This window comes from Bubalus bubalis, chromosome 24 (assembly GCF_019923935.1).
Source record: "Bubalus bubalis isolate 160015118507 breed Murrah chromosome 24, NDDB_SH_1, whole genome shotgun sequence".
NCBI lineage: Eukaryota > Metazoa > Chordata > Mammalia > Artiodactyla > Bovidae > Bubalus > Bubalus bubalis.
The window spans coordinates 12,021,931-12,040,817 of record NC_059180.1 but is presented as its reverse complement, the minus strand read 5'-3'; the positions used below and the strand labels follow the sequence as shown (position 1 = coordinate 12,040,817).

The window sequence follows — 18,887 nt, the reverse complement described above, 5'->3', positions numbered from 1 at the left end:
ACCACTACGTTTTAGAAGTCTCAAATTCCCCTTTATGGTTAGCTGATCATGATTCAATCTTCATCATCCATAAGCTAAATTAACCTTCTGGAGCCTATACGGATTCAAAATTCAACAAAATCTTACTGACTGCCTCCCATGTACATGCCTGACACTGCAGCCAGCAATGGAGACACATGAATAAACAAGACAGCCTCAGCCCCTTCCTCTGACCACCAGACAGCGGGACCCTGAAGGCAGGGGCCATGTCCTAGTGCCAGTCTGGGAACATCTAGTTAACCCAGGGCTCCGCGCTTGTGCCCAGTAATCATTTTCAACCACTGAAAAGCAGCAGGATGAACACTGCTGGCGCTGGAACCCGAGCCTGAGGCCTGGGTCTCTCGTTTACTCTCTCTGCGACCCCATGGACTGCAGTCCACCAGGCTCCTCTGTGCATGGGATTCTCCAGGCAAAAATACTGCAGTGGGCTGCCATGCCCTCCTCCAGGGGATCTTCCCAACCCAGGGATCAAACCCAGGTCTCCTGCATCGCGGGCAAATTCTTTACCCTCTGAGCCACCAGGGAAGCCCACTAAATGTACAACCTCAGGCAAAGGACTTGATGTCCTTCTGTTTTTCTTCCTCAAACGTCACCGGAAAAACCAACAAAAATGGATTCTATGAAGATTAAGTTAATACACGAAGTGTTTAAAATGGTAGCTAACACATAGTAGGTAATAAAAAGATTAGTTATTAGTTTCTATACAAGGTTCATCTTGATATTGCTAGCAAAAGAAAATGTTTCCCACTCTTTGAACAGGCATCTCTTTCCCATGGCAAGTGATGAATTCATTAAGATTCACAATCTGCGTCAAAAGGTTACGACCTTGTCCTGCAGTGACAAGAGACAATACAAAGGAATATACAAATGCTCTTCCAGAAACACACACACACACACACACAAACACACACACACATTTTCTCTCTTGTTCTCAGGAAAAAAATATCCATTTGTACCAAAAAACAAACAAACAAAAAAAACAACCCAACAACAAACGCCCCCCGCCCCGCCACAAAACTTCACGAAGGGTTTTCTTAAAAAGGAAGATAAACAAGGATGAAAGCCATGCCCAGCAGCAACCATTTCCAGCATGACCTGGTGAGTTCTCAGTTTCAGATCAAGCACTCCCCAGCAGTGTTACCTGGGGGATCTTTCACTCGCACATCAAACCCCCTTCCGCTGGCCACTTCCCACACAGCACATGCTGCCAGGTGTGGAAACATCACTGTTTTCTTGCCCAGAGTGTTGCGGGTCAGGGGTGGGAGCCAGTGTCTAAGGCATAGTGGGGGTGGAGGGAGACAAACCCAGGTACTGGCTGTGCACTCTCTCGTGTCCCCAGAAGACCTGCAGTACATGGCTTTTCCAGGGACCCAATTTCAGTCCTGCACTACATTTGGCAAGGAATGCCTTTCAAGCACCACACGTTGGTCTCAAAATCAAAAAGTCCGTATCAGGAATGGAGACTGGCCCCTTCAGCCTGGGCTGGAAGGAGAAGTGTGCAGAGGGTGAGCTCGCTCCGGCATGTGGGAGCAGCCGACAGCCTGCTGATGCTCGGCTGAGATCCTCTCTTAATCAGCCAAGCCACCCTCTCTTCCAATAGGCCTCAAGTGAAGAATGACCAAGTTATAGATTTTATTCCATGACTAATTCTGAGGATACATCCTTTGAGAGCTAAGTTTTATTTAATCAACTATTGATCATCAAAACAGTTCTTCTGGCCTTACATTTCACTGCATGACTGACTTTCTTTATTTTACAGTACATGCAGCATTTAATGAGTTCTAACTCTGTACAGGGCATTGACCATTTCTCCTGCTCTTCCTTCACCCACAGGTTGGCTCAACTTCAGTTCAAAGTAAATGGTAACAGGAAGTACACAGTGTACAATCTGAGCTGGAATGAGGGGACTGCATGGGCACCGTTTTAGGAAGATTGTTTACAGTGGAATGAGAGTGGGGATTCCTTCGGAGGCAAGTACAATAATCTAAGCTGGAGGTGAAAGGTGTCTTAACCGTGACTGTGGCTTTTAGAATCAAAAGGAAGTTCCAGACCCAAGAATCAGGGGGCTAGAATGTGCATGGCTTATTGAATGGCTGGATATGAGAGTGAGAGAGAAGAGGTGGTAGAGTGAACTAGTGTGATTCAGACCTGGGAGGCTCTCAAGCCAAGTCAGGGGATGAGAAACTTAACTTTGGGTGCAAGAAATGATGCTTTCTATCTGAGGAAGGCGTCCAGCAGGTGGTTGATGATGTGGGTCTGGAGCTCTAGAGGGGAGACCGGGAGCAGAAGAGATAAAGGCGGAAGGTGAGGGCCTGGGTGGTGGGAGGAAAAAAAAGGCAAAGTGAGAGGCAGTTAGCTAGCAACTGTGCTAAGTACTTGGTGTGTGTCTGCTACTTTTATCCTCACAACCCTCTGAAAAAGTATGAGGAAATGTACTGAGAAGCGTTACTCAGGTTTCCACAGTGCAGTAAGAGGTGGACGCAGGGTTTGATTCAGATCTATACAGGTGAGTGTTACAGCCATGCTATTAGGTAACATTTTCTATTAATACACGGATTCTTAGATATTTGAGGAGAAAGAGGGGAGAACCTGACAAAGACAGTCAAGAGGATGAGACTGAGGATTGGGCAGGATCAGGAAAACCATGGGATGAGAGCTCCAAGGGGGGAACATGGAATCAGCTGGGCAGAATCCCGCCATCCTCAGCTGGGCTTTGTGATTAGCAAGTCATTGGTGTATGTTAAGAAATGATGTAATTAGCACAAGAGGATGTAATATACTCACTCAGAGGTTAAGAAGAATGGAGGGCGGTGAGTATAAAATGTCTTGACTTCGAAGGGGAGAGACTCAAAATGGAACAATTAATTTTTTTTTTTTTTTAAGATGGAGATGACTTGCTCAAGTTCATATGCTGAGAGGGAAGGAAGTGGTGAAGGAGGTAGTGGGTATAAGACAAAGGGAAAGAAATGATTGATGTGACAAAGCCATGGCAGAGACAGTAAGGGTTGGCTGAAGAACATGGTTTTGACCTTGGGAAAAGGAAGAGCACGTTTTGCACTGACAGCAGAGGGAGTGATGTAAACATGAATAATGATTCTGACACGAAATGTTAAATGGAGGAGGTGGAAGTCAAGCATGATCTTATTGGACATCCTGGATATTCTTGCAGGGCTATCTATAGACAATGAGGTGTGGTAGGAAAGTCCGGAGTGGAGGATTCGAGATGAGAGGATGAAGTCTGGGGTAACCACTGTAGAGACGGTTAAGATGAGCGAATACTCAGCACAAGGCCCAGCCAGACTTAGAAATTTGTATCAGATGCAGTGGGACAAAGAGTTGATTTTCTCCACCAATTTAACCTATGTGCGCATCAACCTTGGCTGACAGCAAAGTACACGCAGGAATGTTTACGTGCTCACACACGCCATGAACGAAGGCAGCCGTCTGTGAATCGGGGCTGAAGTTTAATTCCCCTGGCTTGTGTCCAAGTGGGTATCATTACTCTCCAGAGAAGGATACAGAAGAGAAGGACCTAATGGCAGGGTGTAAGTAGGGAGTTGTCTAGCTTTCCTTATTCGTAGCTTTTATTAGTACATAATTGTCTGCTCAAGATGTAGGAATGAGATGACCTGGAAAATGAGAGCGGAAAAGGAAGGAAAACCCCTCATGTCCTTGAAGGCTGGGGGGGCTACATCCTAATAACAGTGACGTGCACTTATCATTTTAACAAGAGAAAAGGACAAGGAAATGTCCTCCTGCTTAAAAAAGAAAGCAGGGTCTATCAATAACGACCTGAGGGCCATCGTTATCTTTCTTTTTTTTTTTTTAAACCGTTATCTTTCTGAACCATCACTCCTGTGATGCGAGAGGTGCCAGCTCTGGTGCTAAAATGCGGCTAATGAATTTCGTGGGAGTTCTTCATGGGAGGCTGATCCCCACCGCTGGGCGGCTGAGCTCCACATCCCGGTCCTGCCGCTCCCATGTCTCCGTGGAAGGAAAAGCAGGGCCAATACATTCCAGGCCAGGGCCTGGCTCACAAGGCTGGTAGAAATTCTTTGCAATTTCAGGCCACTGCTGTGACATTACCTACAAGGCTCCTTTTTCCATGAATCTGTTACATCCAATAGGAGGAACCAGCAGGGTACAAGGCTGGTGGAGGCTACAAGCCTGAACCAGGTGTCTCTGTGATGAGGGCATTTACCATGAAAAAAGTACTGTGAGTTCATTCATTTGCTTATTTTCAGGAATTTTCTGGGTCTTTGGAAAGGCAGCAGTGCCAAATTCAGCATCCTTTCTGGGTGAAATAATCACTGAAGAATTTAAGATCAACAAATGAATGATAGATGCCATTTACCATAATCATGGGGGAGGCACATTTACCGTCAAAACTGTGCGGATTTGGTGCAGGATCCTAAAGAGAAGCTTCTTGCTTGTTTCCGAACAAGCAGCCTTAAGGTGACTCCAAGTACATAAAATCCTTTAATCGCTGTCTTTAACCTAGTATTAGTCATGCTTAATAAAATGTCTTGGTAGTTTCAGAGCACTTAGAAAAAACAGTATTTCATCTAATTCTTAGTGCACCTACTGGCCTGTGGGGAGGAGGGTGGGACAAGTATTATCATCTTCATTTCATTGACAAGGAAACTGTAGGTCCCTGTCACACTGTCACCAAACCTGACCTTGAGTACTCTCAGAGCGGGGGGATGTCCTTACATTCTAAGACATCTGATTATAATTTCATATGACTAACTGTAAAGAAGTATTTTATGCTGTGCCTAAATGTGTTGCCCTGCAATTACTCTCAAGTGGTCTTATGTTTTTCCTTTGGAACAACAAGATATAAATCTGATTGTATTTCACAAAAGAGCTCTTCAGACATTCTCTTAGTTCCAAATCAGCCATCCACAACATCTCGTGCTCTTTGGCTGTTTTTGTTTTTTTTTTTTTGTTTTTTTTTTACACATGAAAATGGGTCAAAATCTATTGTTTTCTTGTCCTATGCTGTCCAAGCCATTGGCCACTGGTGGTTATTAAAATGAAAAATAATTACAATGAAAATTTTAAACGTCTGACTGTGACTGGTACATATATGACTGTGGCCACCAGACTGGATGGAGGAGCACACTCCTATCCTAACAAAAGTTATCCTGGACAGCTGTGTTCAAAGACCCTTGAAGTGCTTTTGTCTGAATTTCTGGCCTACATATTCATCTCGTTGTGGAGTCGTCTTTCTTATTACCTACTTTCAGTACCACCTTTTCAAGAGAGTATCAGGTCTATCTAATTTATTTTTTATACTTGGGTGGGGTATTGGTGGAGAAAAGAAAAAGAACTCTATCTTACATTCTGTCAGCTTAGAAATACTTAATTGGTTTGTAGGCTGTCTGACAAGCTTTAATATTCTCATCTTTTCAAATCTAAACTCAGCTGGAGGCGAAATCACTGCCTATATTAAATACGCAAGAATTCTATTATTAAAATGGAAGTAAAAGTTCTTTTTACTTAAACTGACAAAACACAGAAGATGGACTTCATGTCTCTTTCACTCCTAGGGAGCCTGGAAGTGAAGGCTTCCTTCCACAGAGAAGGAAGAAAAAAGAACATCCTGAGACTTAGAAATTCTGAAACAGTTTGACTGACCCTGACAAAGATTTACTTTGGCATCTGACCTGGTTGCTTTTTAAACGCACACAAACTGGAAAACGTGGACAGTACAGATGAGGCAGTTGGAAAGGCACAAAGGGACCTCCGAGACAATCTAGTCCAAAGCACCTACTTGATGAGGAAACAGAAGCTCAGAAGATGTCAGTCATTTTGGTCCAGAACCTAGTCTTTGAGTTCTAATTCAGGGTCCTCCTACCAGTGTGATCCACACAGTCAAAGGCTTTGGCATAGTCAATAAAGCAGAAATAGATGTTTTTCTGGAACTCTCTTGCTTTTTCTATGATCCAGTGGAGAGTTCCAGAAAAACATCTATTTCTGCTTTATTGACTATGCCAAAGCCTTTGACTGTGTGGATCACAATAAACTGTGGAAAATTCTGAAAGAGATGGGAATACCAGACCACCTGATCTGCCTCTTGAGAAATTTGTATGCAGGTCAGGAAGCAACAGTTAGAACTGGACATGGAACAACAGACTGGTTCCAAATAGGAAAAGGAGGACGTCAAGGCTGTATATTGTCACCCTGTTTATTTAACTTCTATGAAGAGTACATCATGAGAAACGCTGGACTGGAAGAAACACAAGCTGGAATCAAGATTGCCTGGAGAAATATCAATAACCTCAGATATGCAGATGACACCACCCTTATGGCACAAAGTGAAGAGGAACTCAAAAGCCTCTTGATGAAAGTGAAAGTGGAGAGTGAAAAAGTTGGCTTAAGGCTCAACATTCAGAAAACGAAGATCATGGCATCCGGTCCCATCACTTCATGGGAAATAGATGGGGAAAGAGTGGAAACAGTGTCAGACTTTATTTTTCTGGGCTCCAAAATCACTACAGATGGTGACTGCAGCCATGAAATTAAAAGATGCTTACTCCTTGGAAGGAAAGTTATGACCAACCTAGATAGCATACTCAAAAGCAGAGACATTACTTTGCCAACAAAGGTTCGTCTAGTCAAGGCTATGGTTTTTCCTGTGGTCATGTATGGATGTGAGAGTTGGACTGTGAAGAAGGCTGAGCTCCGAAGAATTGATGCTTTTGACCTGTGGTGTTGGAGAAGACTCTTGAGAGTCCCTTGGACTGCAAGGAGATCCAACCAGTCCATTCTGAAGGAGATCAGCCCTGGGATTTCTTTGGAGGGAATGATGCTAAAGCTGAAACTCCAGTACTTTGGCCACCTCATGCAAAGAGCTGACTCATTGGAAAAGACTCTGATGCTGGGAGGGATTGGGGGCAGGAGGAGAAGGGGACGACAGAGGATGAGATGGCTGGATGGCATCACTGACTCGATGGATGTGAGTCTGAGTGAACTCCGGGAGTTGGTGATGGACAGGGAGGCCTGGCGTGCTGAGATTCATGGGGTTGCAAAGAGTCGGACACGACTGAGCGACTGATCTGATCTGATCTGATGCAGCTTACAACATGAATTTGGAGAGGGAGAGCTATAGCAACTGTGTTTTGAATTTATTTATTTTTTTTAATGGTAAGGGAAAATCGAGGCTCAGTGACCCTCCATTTTCAATAAAAATCAAGGGACTTCTCTGGTGGTCCGGTGGCTAAGACTCTGTGATCCCAGTGCAGGGGGCCGGGATTCAATTTGTGTTCAGGGAATGAGATCCCACAAGCTATCCAACCATCTCATCCTCTGTCATCCCCTTCTCCTGCCTTCAGTCCTTCCCAGCATCAGGGTCTTTTCCAAAGAGTTGGCTCTTCGAATCAAGTGGCCAAAGTATTGGAGCTTCAGCTTTAGCATCAGTCCTTCCAATGAATATTCCTTTAGGATTGACTGGTTTTATATCCTTGCAGTCCAGGAGACTCTCAAGAGTCTTCTCCAGCACCACAATTCGAAAGTGACAATTCAGTGCTCAGCCTTTTTTATGGTCCAGCTCTCACATCCACACATGACTACTGGAAAAAACCCTAGCTTTGACTCTTTGAGTTCCTAGAATCCTTAAATGCAAATGTAAACTTAATTTGCCTCAGAGCTCGAATTCCTCTATCACTTTACCTCTCCCTTCTCAGATCTATGGGCAAAAAGGAACAGAGGCAACATACTGTAAAGATAAGCCATGTTTCTTAATTACTAAACAGTCAATATGCTGTTTATGAAACAGGATTGGGTTGAAAGAATAATGGTTTCTTTCTCTATTGATGCACCTACTTTAACAGGTTTTTACTCTAATTATAAACCTTCATAGTCCCTTATTTTTAAGACTGTGTAGAAATAGTAATATTCTAGATATAATTCATGGATTCCAACCAATTACCATACAATAGAATAATGATTTCCTACTGTGCTCATTATGGTATTTGCCATCACTTCAAGTGATTTGAGTCTTCAGTGCAGAGTATCTGAACAATAATCAGATATGTGATGTGTGTTGTTTCAAACAAGATGATATTAAAGACACAAGTCATAGCAAATGGAAATAAAAAGGCATGTTTTCTCTGTGAGTAAATTTATAGGATTTGGGCCAAAATGTAAGGTATAGAATCTTGTCTCAAATGCCCTGCTTTTTTTTCCCCTATGCCTTCATGCTGCTGCTGCTGCTAAGTCGCTTTAGTCGTGTCCGACTCTGTGCTATCCCATAGACGGCAGCCCACCAGGCTCCCCCGTCCCTGGAATTCTCCAGGCAAGAATACTGCAGTGGGTTGCCATTTCCTTCTCCAATGCATGAAAGTGAAAAGTGAAAGTGAAGCCGCTCATGACCTAACTGTATAAGAGAAGTCTGGCATTCTTGGAGACACTCTGATTTTCATACTATCAAAACCTGGTTGTAGGGACTTCCCTCGTGGTCCAGAGGCTAAGATTCCTTGCTCCCTATGCAGGGGACCCAGGTTCAATCTCTGGTCAGGTAACTAGATCCCAAAACTAAAGATCCCACATGCCACAACAGAGATTTAAGATCCCACGCCCAGAACTAAGACTCAGTGCAGCCAAATAAATTTAAAACAAAACAAAACCTGGTCCTCAGAAAGTGTCACCAACACATTTAGACTCTAGTCTAAAGGTCTAACAAAGGGTTTTTCTGAGCCTGTATGTTTACTAATACAGTATAGAGGTATAAGATATGAAATAAACCACTTTTCCCCACAGACAGGAATTTATCCCACTAGTTCTTAAATGATGGTTCAGAAACACTTTTGGATCCTTGTGCTGCAAAAGTTCTCAAGAAGTTACAGTAACAAAGCCATGTGTCTTCAGAGGGTCTATAAGAAGCAGTGCTAATTAACACACTGCCCACCTGGAGTGTTTCTTTGAACATACGGCTTTCTGATCAGTGTTCAGGGCCCTCCTCCTACAGACCCAAGAGGCATTCTCCCCACTTGGCAAGCAAGGACTTGACAATACACTTTGCTTCTCACCTCTTATTTTAGCCAACTGAAACATCAGGGTGTGTTTCACCTATATGTTTAGCTATACAGAACATTATTTTTTAAAAAATATAAAGTCAGATACTTCAGGGAATGTCTGAGGAAGTGTATACTTGTGCCTCAACACGCTATCTGAGAACTACCGTTCTAAAGAATAGATCACATTTATGGAGCTCTTGATCTATGTAAAGCACTGCTAAATGGCTTGCCTCATTTTGGACCAAATTCTTCTCTTCACTACATAAGAGCTGTAGTGACAATATTTGGCAAAATTTATTGATAATCACAGCTCAATACTTCAAGGGAAATCCATGGGCTAATTCTAAGAAGAATTTTAATCGTACTTTTAATCAACTAGTGTTATTACAGTATTTAAAAATAAGTCTTTCTCAGCTTGTCTCCATCTGAGACATGGATAACGCAGGAGTCAAAGTGGTAAGTTTGCTCTTAAAATACTCTAAACTTTACCCCTGAGGCTGGATATATTCTCTCTATACTCCTAGTGTGTGTGTGTGTATGCTCAGTTGCTCAGTCATCTCCTACTCTCTGCAACCCCATGGACTATAGCCCTCCAGGCTCCTCTGTCCATGGAATTCTCCAGGCAAGAATACTGGAGTGGGTTGTCATTTCCTTCTCCAGGGGATCTTCCCATCCCAGGTACTGAATGGCATTTCCTGCATCTTCTGCATTGGCAGGTGGGTTCTTTATCACTGAGCCACCTGGGAAGACACCACACTCCTAGTACATCCGCAGAAATGCTAATGCCAGAGAACTAAGATGGACAAAATGGGGTATGCCCTAGGAAACGTTTTTTTAAAACTCATGGGCTTTACATAACAATTCCCTCATCTCTTTCCTTTTTCTTCAGAATGGAAGCCCAAGTGTTGCTCCCTATCTGATGCACAGGGGGTCTAGTCAGACACAATTCTTATTTGAAGTCTTAAAGTTAACTAAAGCTTGGCAAAAATCAATCTGAGATAAATCTGATCTAAGTTTCAATCACTGTCAATAAATATTCACTGAATTTTACCCAAATAAATGTATTTTAGGTCCTTTTCAAAAAATTATTTTTGAAATAACTATACTGGGGACACAAATCAACAAAGATAGTGAAACATAGTTTCTCAAAGATTAAAAGTAGGAGATTCCGAAAGTAAAAACCTCTCATCTGTTGTAATTATTACTCCCTCGATTGACAGACGTGACTTTCAGCCCATGGGTTATGGACATCAAAACATAAAGCATTTATGTTGCTAATCTAAAGGCTTTAGATATAATATCTCATTTAAAACTCTCAAAAATTCTATGTCAAAGCAAAACATTATTTTTAGCAGCATGCAGACAGAGAAGACTAAACTACTTAATTTAGGTTTCTTTACTTACTTGTCCAGGGGACTTATTGTGAGTAACTCATTGACTCTTTAGAATGTGGTTATGTTCAAAGGTAAACACAGTTGTTGTTGCTGTTTTTAAGTTGTTAACTCCTTAAGAATATGTCAAGGCCAAGGTTATATCCTTTATTTTATGGTACTTCAATGAAGTTACTGTTCAAGGACTTGTGCAGACCCAAAATTGCTTTTGGAAAGGCAGTACTCAGAGAGGAATTCAGGCAGGTGAAGAGAAGAGACTTAAGCTGCTCTGCTGTTATTCTTAACCCTGTGGTCTTGGTCAAGTCACTTAACCTCTCTATGCCTCAGTTTCCCCACTGAGGAAGGATGGAGGATATGCCCTCTATCTTGCAAGACTGTGGTGAGGTTTACAAATACTGGATGAAAACCTCAGAGCATATGTCTGGCACATAAGAAAGGGTCTAGTGGACACACAAGCTTATACTTTTTAATAACTACCTGCAAGCATTGGTGTAAGCCCTTCGTGAGGACAAGAATGCATTTGAGGTCTTTCTTTTTTATAAGTAATGTGGCAGATTTGTTGATCCTGCTTATAAGGTCAGGAGTCGACGGAGAGCTTTCTAGTCACCATCAGGGATATTTGTACAACCAGACCCAGCAGTGATGCTCAGCAAGGCTTTCGGACTGATTCATGTGGCACAGCACCCAGAAATCATGCACTCCTCTGTGTTAATGGTTATGGAATATTCATTAAAGCCTAATACGTTTGTTATTTAAATTGGAACAATTTTACTCAGAAAATACATGATTACATTACATATTTTAAAAAGCAAATGAAAGATAGTGTCTTCCTCAAAACAAGTGCTGCTTCTTTTTTTTTTTAATCCAGAGTTAACAGCTGTTTCGTTTGGTATTTGTTACCTGATTATGTAAGAAGTCATGGCTTACCATAAATACGTATTAGAAAAACACCCATCTAAAATAATTTTACTCATTTACTTGTTCTTTTTTTCCCCAATCTTTCAGTGGAAAAATGGCAGCAGTCATTTGATGGTGAAATAGCTCAGTCTTAGCTCATAGGAAAAGTGTGTTTTGATGGAGATACATGTTTTGATAGAGGTAAGTGTTTATATATATATATACACATATATATTTTTTACTTATTTATTTGGCTGTGCTGGGTCTTAGTTGAGGCATGCGAGATCTTTAGTGGTGGCAAGCAAACTCTTACTAGCAGAGCCTGGGATCTAGTTCCCTGACCAGGGATTGAACCTGGACCCCTTTTACTGGGAGCACAGAGTCAGCCACTGGACCACCAAGGAAGTCCCTGATGGACGTAAGTTTGAGCATCACCAGTCTCAGGATCATGCGGTAGATTTTTCCCGGCTCTATCTCATATCTAATCAAACCTCCACAGACATACACACCTGGTAGGTCCAGCTACTCTGAGCAATGTCTTCAAATACCCACAACCTAGTGTCTAACTTTATGCCTTGAGCTCACACTGACAGACAAAATGGTGAACAAGGATCACCCATCTCTCTCTCTGCCTCCTTCCTTCCTTTCTTCCTTCCTTCCCTAGCTCTCTTTCTCTCTGCAAGTCCTGTGAATTATACTATCTGTTGTCTGTTGTTTTAAGTCTCCTTACAACTTCTTCTCAATGTTTAGTGACAAAGAAACATTTCTTGGTTCTGATAAACTTTAGTATCTCCTTTCAGTACATGATACAACGCAAGCTATAAAGGGAAAAAATAAACATGAATTCCCATGTTTTGTACAAGCTGTAAGAAACTTAGCCTAAGTTTCGTGCTCATTTGTTTCTTTGGGCCTAGGTTGTCTGATAGAATTATTTTCTCCGTCCTGAATCCTTCATTATGTAGTCAGTGCTCTTCTGCTTACTGGTTTTACACTTACACTGTGACTCTTTTATTACAAATATCCCCAAATCTGACAATATATGTCCAATGGACTTACACATATTTTCTGAGGTTTTAGCAGTATGAAAAGGTAGAAAACTAGAAGCTTGCTCTATGTTTGCACAGTATAAGTTAAAGTCTGTCTTTCTTGCAGAGGGTCATCTCTAAGAAGATCAGCATAGGTGGCTTGATTATTAAATTATACTACCAAAATCTCTGCATTATTAAAAATTTTAACCAATTTTTAATGTTTGTGTGTAACAAACTGAAGAAATTAAAGAATATTTCTCTGCTCAATACAATTCCAAGCAGACTTTCTTATGGAACCTGTGCCTTTTTACTAAGATGAAAATTGGAGAGAATCCAAATTCATTATTTTTATGAATGCAAAGATGTAGATGAACATTGTTATAAGTCATACATAAGGACTGATTGTTATATGGTGAGACATCTTTTAAACACAGGGAAAGCACTGACTCTTCAGTGGGCACCTTCCTTTGTCACTGATGGCAACATAAACTGGGACACTGAAGTGAAAAGTGACAACCAGGAGCACCTTTTGAAAAGAGTGCCTCGTCCTTTACTGAACAATTTCACAAGGAGATATGTATTCAAAAACATAATCACTACAACATTTTTCATAATAATAAATAACTCAAATACTTAAAAACAAGTTAGACAAATAATGACATTATCAATATAACAGGATACTGTGCAGTCATTAAAAATCAAGCTATGGAAAAATTTTAATGACCTTGAAAGTTTATGTGAGATGCAGAGAGAAGGAAGACTAAAGTGCTTATATCCTAAAATGGTAAGAGAGATCACCTCTTAGTTTTATTATAAGTGCAAGTTTTTCTTTGACATTTTCTAAAATCTCTAGAATGCAACTACGTTGCTGCTTTCAATCAGCAAACCCAAAATTTCTATTAAAAGACAGCCTTTCCGTATTAACTTTCTTAAAGGAATCAGCCTTGCTCTCACCACAGCAGCTTTCTTTCCTCTGTGCTCTGTCAGAAGTCTGGAGGGGATGTTCAAAAGAACTCAACTCAGAACCGAGCATCTTCAGACTTTTGCAACTTCAGACATGGCACCACACCCCAAATAAAAGTTCATGGGTGATTTCTACAGGCCGCCAATACTGCCCTGGCCACCAGTGAAAAACCCAGGGCAACTCTGCCTGCTGTGGGACAATCCCCTTAAAAGACTACCCACCGAGGTGTGCTGAGGTATAGTTCGGAGCTGGTGAAATCGGAACTGGCAGCCAAGGAAGCACTATTAGCCATGGCTCCTAGGCCTCAGTTTCTTCACTTGTTAATTGGGGTGACTAACACTTCAAGCTTCCATCCTGCTATAAAGTTCCAAGGTTTTATGATAACAGTCTAGGAAAGGAGACACAGTGGGATAATGCCGAGTGAGAACAGGAACCCCTGCTGCTGCTCACAGCGTGACTTGCTGGGATTCCCTTGCTTTAGGCAGGAAAGCGGTAGCAGATGTCTGCGGTGGTAGTGATGGGCATGGAACTGCAGGGAGGAACCAAAATGTCGTGCCCTGAGCTCTAAGGAGGGTGCCATGCTGGGCTGGGAAACGTCTCCTCTAGAGCAGCGAGAGATGAGAGACGGGGCCCAGTCACAGAGTGTGGTTAGAGCAGGAAGAAGCCCTCGACGCCTCCCCTTCCTGTGTCACACATCCCCAGAGAAAAAGCAAATGGCAGTATGTATGTCAAAAAGAAGAGATGAGGACGAAAAAGACAGTTTGTATTTTTTCCTTTGAGAAGAGGGAAGAAAAGAAGGGTCCAGGATAGGATATCAATTAAGTCCTTCTGGCAATAAGGACCCATGTGCAATGCAGATGGAAAGGCTCATTTCTTAGAGAGGAAATGGGGGCCATAAGGCGACCTTTATAAATCTCTGAATTATACAGCCTTCTCTGGGGTGTGTTCCACTTAAAACTACTGTATACCACAAGGGGCTTAGAATGGATAGAGTCTGTGTCTTTCCTCTGAGTTATTGTGCAAGCAAATCAAACAAGAGCAGAGTGGCCGAAGGAAAACCACTGAAGTCAGAGCAGTGATTATGGGATGCCCTGGGAGATGCAACAGGACCGTGTGTGTGTGTCTGCGTGTGTGCGTGTCTGTGTGTGTCTGTGTGTACCACTGCAGCATCTGCCAGTTGCTAAATCAACCTTAGCTCCCTTCTGCGGTGGGACTCACTCAGGGATCTCCAATCTGCCTTGCAGGAACTGCATCTGTCCTTGAACAAGCAATTACGGTGAGCCCATGACAGATCCCTGGGGCCTCTGGTGGTGGGAGGAGGGCAGAGGAGGAAAAGGCATCACAGGAAGGTTAGAAGCCTCACGAGGACAGGAGAGTCACCAGCCTGATACGATGGAGGGGAAGACAGTACTAACTCTGTCACCCTCTACTAATGCACAGTGTGTGCAGAGGGGGAGCGAGAGCGGAGGCCTGTGGATGGACGGCTCTTAGCCTGCCTGCTCCTGCACAGCAGGGCACTTGGCAGCGTGACTAAGCATTGCACGGTCCTTTACCATGATTTCTTCCCTGGTGGCTAAGAGGTTAAAGTGTCTGCCTCCAATGCGGGAGACCTGGGTTCGATCCCTGGGTCGGTAAGATCCCCTGGAGAAGGAAATGTTAACCCACTCCAGTATTCTTGCCTGGAGAATCCCATGGACGGAGAAGCCTGGTGGGCTACGGTCCACGGGGTCGCAAAGAGTAGGACACGACTGAGTGATTTCACCTTCACCTTTACCATGTGGAGTGAGTGTTACACAGGTTTCCTTGAACTCAAGGAAAGAAGCATTTTGTCCCCAAAGAATCTACCCCTACATGAAAGCAGCTTCACTGATAAACCCACAGGCACAGGGGAGTTCACAGAAAATTGTTCATCAAGGTCTGGGCTCATAGACAGTTTGTGAAGAGAAAGGATATATTAGCACAGGATGGAAATGATGGCTAAAAGAAACATCTTCTTGAGAACTGGGTCGAGTCACCATGAGTGTGTGGGCAGACACACAGCCAACTCCTTCATTCACAGCCCCGCCCCCCCCAACTCTCTCCTAGAGCCTCCCGGGGAGTGAAAGTCAGGCTGTGGACATAAAAAGGATGAGCCAAGAATGACTGGACTGACCAACATCATCCGTGTTCTTAACCAAGGACCCCGGTTCAGCTCTCTCTGAAGTAACAAACACCTAACACAATCTGGCGGTTTTATTACTGAGACTGCACCACACAGTGGTGGACGAATGAATGGTGGGGAGGACATCAGCGAGGGGACAGAAAGAAATCAAGTCTAAGAAGACAGAAAGGACAGGGAAAGGATGTATTAAATTAACTCAAGAATACAGGCGGTTGTAATTATATACATTTGAAGGTAATGGTGTTCTTTAGTGACTAAAACACCAAAACAAGTTATAGAATTCAGTGCAGTTTAGCATAACTGACTTATTGTGGGGTCTATAAACTTAATCAATGGCTTTGGTTTCCAGGGTGTCGTTCAAACACTGGAGCTTCATAAATAAATATTAGAAGTGTCTGTCAATCTCTCCTTTTGGGAACTGGTATGGCAGATAGTTTACAATGTATGTTGGTATCTGAATGTCATCATCCATTAAGAATTTTTTTAAAAAATGGAAGCCTAATATTACCTATATTGACAGAATTAATTATAAAATTATAGCATTGTGGAGAGGTAGGTAGGACGGAGGCAGAAGTAAAGAAAACACAGCATCTCCTCTTTAGAAGCTCACAAATGCCTCATGTTCTCAAAGGCTCAGCTTTACAAGTTCAGGAAGATGACTATTTTAAGTTTCTTTTTCTACCTTATTTTAAAACAAAAAACTCTTGAGCCATGGAAACTCAGTAAGAAAGAACAATAAATACTGAAAGACTTCATGCCACTAAGACGTGTGAAAATTAAACAAAAGTACCAAGTCTGAAATTTGATACCAAATTATAAAATGAAAGATAAACTTTTTATATATTCATAACCAATAATAGTCTTTGACATCTATGATTCCCTCATTTAAGCAAACACTCATCAGGAAATTATTGTGAACAGAAATGTAATACACTGGCTGACTTTCCCTTCCTTCTTCATACTCCAGTAAATTAGTATGAATACAACTACACACACAAATAAAATGCAATTTAGACCAACCTATGGAAAACTTCAGTTTGAATTATAGTCTAAATGCTCATATACATAATTTTTTAAAAAAGGAATACAGAATTATCCTAAAGTCCAAAATGTAATTCTAACTAACAGCTAAAAGATCTTTGAGGACAAATTTAATGAAAGAAGACCAACCATCAGAATTTTAAGAACTTAAAAAGTTGCTTCTCTTAGAGCCAGTTAAACACAAAACGATTAAACCTCCCCTTTCGATTTTTCCAAGATCCTTTATAATCTCGCTTATTTCTTTACCAAATAAATACGGTTTTACGATATTGCTGAGGACATTATGTGTCTACTTTCCACAAGTGCACCCTAGAAGTCTTTCTAAAGACTTAGCCCATGTGTACAGCAACAAATAGATGACAAATATTTCCTGGAACACTGAGCTCAACTGCTTCCCAAAATACCACTCTTCCCTAAGACGCTGGTGGCACTTTGGCTCGATGGCTTCAATAGTAGCTCACTGGAACCCAAAAAATGGTAAAAAGATGTGTTCTCCACTCCCATGTAATGGCGAGTGAATTAGTAAACTTCAAGGCTATTTTGTGGGTTTCCCAAGTGGCACCAGTGGTAAAGAACCCATCTGCCAATGCAGGGGATGTAAGAGATGTGGGTTTGATCCCTGGGTTGGGAAGATTCCATGGAGGAGGGCATGGCTACAGTATTCTTGCCTGAAGAATCCCTTGGACAGAGGAGTCTGGCACACTACAGTCCACATCAGCACGCATGCAAGGCTGCATTGTACTGAAAAGACACTGGTGACATTCCTGAAAAGAATTTACATTTTTTCCTGTTTTTTTTTTTTTTTTTAATTTAATTTATTTTGGCTGCATTGGCTCTTCATGGATACTGATTTAAACACTGGAGATACTGTAGCAAGCGGCTCTAGCTGCCCTGTGGCATGTGGGATCTTAGTTCCCTGATCAGAAATTACGTCCTCTGCATTGGAAGGTGGATTGTTAACCACTGGGCCATCAGGGAAGTCCTTCCTTAGTGTATATATTAACACTCATAAAAGTCTGCAGACAGGCCCAGCGAAGGCAGGTGTCCTGCTAGATGAGAGTTTGTTACAATACTTTATTTATCATGGAAAAGGAGATGTATTAATATAATGTCCTAGGCTACAATGTTATTCAACAACTGCCTCTCATATTTGATCTGCCTCTAAAACATTAAAACACACAAAAAACATACAGACATGTATACACGTGCATGATACAGCATGCTATACCTGTGTGTATGTGTCTATGTGTAAAATGACCTGACAGAGGGCGTCCCCCATGGCTCAGTGTTAAAGAATCAGCCTGCAATGCAGGAGACTCAGGTTTGATCCCTGGGTCAGGAAGATCCCCCAGAAAAGAAATGGCAACCCACTCCACTAGTCTTGCCTGGGGAAAAAAAAAAAAAAAATCCCATGGACAGAGGAGCCTGGTGGGCTATACAGTCCATGGGGTCGAAAAAAAATCACCTGACATGTAAGAGTCCTACTTTTCTTTATAAGGAAGGAAACTGTAACATCTTTTGGACCCAAGTGATTTTTATATCATTGACAGATTATATGTTATCTCTGTTACAGTCTTTAATTTATGGGGTGGGGGTGGGGGTGGGGGGACCAATATGGCCCCAGACTCAAGTCTTATAAAGACTGGCTGCTCATTATAATCAATAGAAAGACTGAAAAACAAATCAAACCAGAAAAACAAAAACTCCTTAAGCCAAACACTGGAGATACTGATTTAAATACAAATATGTTTAAGACTCCTTAACTGATGACCGCCCACCAGGTTTGGCAACTGGAGATAAAGCAGAAAAGGGGCTGGGGTGAAGGACATAGGGGCAGTGGCCGGCTCCTCATTTTCTCGATGAGGGTGTGGAACCCAGCAGCAAGTGCAGACTGCACCCTCGGTGATGCCTCGTACAGACCCAGCAGTGGAAACGCAAAGCCTGCACACTCACTCTCAAGCACCTGTTCTGGGGAGCAGCACCGTGTTTCCCACAGGTTTGTCAGAGAGTAGAGACCTTGAACTCAGGGATCTGAGAGGAAGGAGCCGCAGCCATATACAGCAGAGTAGCCCACCGTGATCATTTCAGAATGCTGCCAGGATGCAGTCTGAATGGAAGGTCTGAGGAGGTGTTTGACACATGAGTCATCATCACCTGTCAGAGGAAATTAACAAAGTCTGCCTTCAGGCACGAAGAAGACGCTGGAGGTAAGTCTACCTAAAGGTGCCAAAAGAGTGTGGAGGCAGAAAAACGTGATGTGTGACAAAAGGATGAACAGAGCAGAGCAAAAAAGGGAAAAAATTCCATTCCATCTGTGCAGCTCAAAGCCTAAAACATGGCAATCTT

The 18,887-nt window shown here is 42.4% G+C and overlaps 1 protein-coding gene and 1 long non-coding RNA gene across 11 annotated transcripts in view; one reads left to right on the top strand and one right to left on the bottom strand.

The window, feature by feature from the left end:
• The window catches only part of AUTS2 (activator of transcription and developmental regulator AUTS2), a 1,208,197-nt gene that overhangs the window by 485,364 nt on the left and 703,946 nt on the right, over positions 1-18,887 (bottom strand). The gene's annotated exons all lie outside the window — the stretch shown is intronic.
• Positions 2,521-15,547, top strand: LOC123465353. The gene is made up of 3 exons (XR_006640583.1): positions 2,521-2,545; positions 11,456-11,548; positions 15,425-15,547. It is a non-coding gene; the product is annotated as an uncharacterized LOC123465353 (long non-coding RNA).